Source organism: Cryptomeria japonica, unplaced genomic scaffold (assembly GCF_030272615.1).
Source record: "Cryptomeria japonica unplaced genomic scaffold, Sugi_1.0 HiC_scaffold_22, whole genome shotgun sequence".
Classification (NCBI taxonomy): Eukaryota; Viridiplantae; Streptophyta; class Pinopsida; order Cupressales; family Cupressaceae; genus Cryptomeria; species Cryptomeria japonica.
This window is the reverse complement of record NW_026728844.1, coordinates 289,599-293,016: the sequence shown is the minus strand read 5'-3', so window position 1 is coordinate 293,016 and position 3,418 is coordinate 289,599.

Sequence of the window (3,418 nt, the reverse complement as noted above, 5' to 3'; positions counted from 1 at the left end):
GTGAGGTGAAAGCAGCTAACTAATAGGTTCATTCATTGAAACATGCACCTAACCGGGGCCTCTGGAATCAATATTACCAGTGAGGGATGGGGGACAAGAGACTCAACCTGCCTTTGAAACTCTAGGCTTTCAACGGGTGCGGAGGGAGGATCACCTAGCCAATCCACACCACGCTATTAACTAGGGGCCCCGAATCCCCTAATATTGAATAAGCTGCCTCCCGAATCGATCAATTAATTAGCATGCCTTCCTTCAGGCCCTCTCCCCTACCCCGCCTATAGAATGGTAGGGCGGGCGGGAAGGGTGGGTGCCCTACTATTCTAAAGGGGTGCTGTTGTTCCAATTCTGAGGAGTGAGAAAGGAGAATGAATGCTGGAGCGAGTCGTGATATTCATTGATTTATGGGGGGTAGTGGACTTGAGAAGTGAAGGGGCTCGCTTAGGGGCATGTTCCGCGGTAAGGGATGTTGAAAGGCGGTCTATCGCTCTGGATATAAAAAGCACTTCTGAATCTATCTATTTATTACCAAACCATGAATGCTGGACCCGACCTCTTCCTTTATTGGGAGTAGAGGGGTAGTTCCGGCACATCGACCATGAATTAAAGCTTCCTTTCTCGCCTAAAGAAACTACAGGGTGGCTGGATTTGACAATGCGGGGGACTCGACCTTGTTCTGTTCCTTTCCGATACTCTTTCTTTCCTAGCCCGATGCATGCGAGTGGGTCGATATCTGGGACTGCTGGAGAGGAACTGAACCAGGAGAAGGGTGGGAGATATTGGGCGAGAAAGGTTCAGTTGTTAATCTGTATACAATAAAAGGATCGAATCGAGAATCTATATTGCCGGGAGAGGGAGAGGAACGGAGTCACTGTAGAAGCTGCTCCTAATTTCCGGGGCTGGATCCGAGAACAGTCAAGGTTCCGATTTGTTCAATAATGGGTGCGTGCTTAATCCGTATATAATAACTGGTGGCCTTCGCCTTCCTTCCTTGGCTGGAAACATAATATTGAAATGCCTACAATTATAGGGGAGGAGGGTGGGACCCAGGTTGGGATTGATGGTTCCTATCTTTGTTGTCCTTTCTTCTCCTCCCCTACGGTGGCTGGCAACATCTATATTGACCCCAACAGCCGGTAGCACACCTAATCAACGAACAGCGACCACCGGTTAAGCTGTTTAGCTAACAGCCCTTTCTATGGATTCCACAGTAGCAGGACCGGGGCGGGCCTTCGGAACAAACAACTGCCTTGAGTACTCGCATTCATCCATTGTAGGGAGGGAAGCGATCAGTCCAAATGATTCAATAACTCGACTGCCAGTTACACTACTCTCCACCCAGGTTGAGAAGAGATGACAAGGATTTGCTTTGATCGGATCTCTGATGGTTCAATACTGCCCTGGCACTGAAACTACTTGAATGACAAGGGGAATGGGTCCGAAGGCGATGTAAATCCTCAGGTCTCGTCTTGCCGGGCCTTCTGGATTAGGAAGACAAAGGGTACGTACAAGCGAATGTTCCCCAGCTAAGGTAGCATGCATGACATATCAACTTCAGATCATTCTTGCTTTTGTAACCCCGGGGTAAGATAAAAGATTGATCAACTCGACCCGCCCCACCCCTTCAGCTCTGTCCCCGCGTACTTCTTTCTTTGGGCTGATCCCGACCCACCCGGGTACTCGACTGGTTGCTCCAAAAGGCTCAAGTCAGTCCCTTCGACTCATTAGAGTAGGAAGAATCAAGGGTTGGGAGCCGCATGGAAGTTCTCGGGGAGAGGGGCGGATACGGATAGATGGGTGACCGATACTAATGAATGAAAGAAGGGGAATGAAGCCTATTGGTCTTTAGCCCCCGGGAGGACAGATGGGATTCATCGGCTCATGAATGGAGGCTTCGATAATAGAATGCCCCCGGCCCTCCGGATTCACTGATTAAAGGCGGGAATAAAGGCATGAAAGAAGAGCAGGGAAATGGAGCCACTACTACTACTTCTAATGGTTGGTAGGGCTACCGCTCTTACTACCATTAGGGAGACCAGACACTATCGGATTGAGGCCAGTGGGGCAAGGAGGCCCTACTCCATTCTGCAACTAATATTCTTCTCTCCCGGGGTTCCCATTGAGCTTGTCATGACGGAAACAAGGGCTTTCTCGGGAGGAGAAGCGGATTCAAGCTACAGATACTTATCATTGGCCGGAAGCTGGAGTCGGGCCTAAATTGCAGGCGGGCGGCGGCCAGGTCGGAACTTATTTGGAATGCACTAATCAATAACAGAAGGGGAGGGACTTCAGCCACTAATCATTGGTCTTGATTTCGGATTCAAGCAGCGGAGGGATGGGAATGGAGCGGAATGAAAGCTGGGACTTCTGGAGGATGGGCATTGGAGCTAACAACGGAGGGAGGTCTCCGGAGGTTTTAAGTCGGAGAAGGAAATGAAGCCACGAGCCGGACTCCGGATGAAGCTAGGAATAACGGGAGGTGAGAAGTCCAGGAGGCAGGACGGAAAGAAGGGCAGGACAGCACACGGTCACTAATCTTCTTGATTCCGGGTTCAGCGAGGCATGGGGCGGGGCCCCCAAACGGGCCCAACCCAACCAAAATGACCGGATATGGAAGGCACCGGTAACCAGGAATGAATGAAGGCTAACCAGGCAGCCATACAGCTATGGAAATGGAGCCGGCAGGGACAGATGACCGAGCTTCGGGTACAGATATCAATCATATTTATGGTTGTAGTCGGGGAGTTCTGGATTATTGGTCTTGGTTCCCCGAATGAAAGCTAATGACCGATAAACGGAATTAAGGGGTTCCGGGAAAACAAGAGGAGGTGCGGGTCTTAATACGTCAATAATGAATGAATCCATTTGTTATCTACGTATTAACAACCCACCCACCCCAATCTATCTCCTCCCACCCACCAACTATCGAGTGGAGGGAGGGCCGGAAGTCCCAACATTGCGGGAGGTATATTATTGTGACCCGGGATGGGAGGAGAGAGGGCCCTTCCTTCCTATCCGGTAAGTGGAGTGAATGGGTGGGGATTCGATCCAGCCAACTAAACAGCTAATCTACCGACTACCATAGAATGTCGAGGGGCCCTTCCCCCCCGCTTCCCACCCACCCTGCATTGAGAAGGAACCCACCCACCTACACGATCTATATCCTCCCACCCACCCCAGAATATGCAACATTATCTTTTTTATCTGATAATGTAACCCAACTGCGAAAACTTCTTGGATCAAGAAAGGTAGGTCAAACCATCCAGAAAGCCCTACAGGTAGGCAAACCATCCAGAAAGCCTATCGCCGGAACACCATGGCCATTAATTGTAGGGGTAGGGCCAGATTATATACGTAACATGCCCTTCATGCAGGGAACCCTATGATTCCCTCCCACCCGGCTATAGATTGGGGTGGGAGG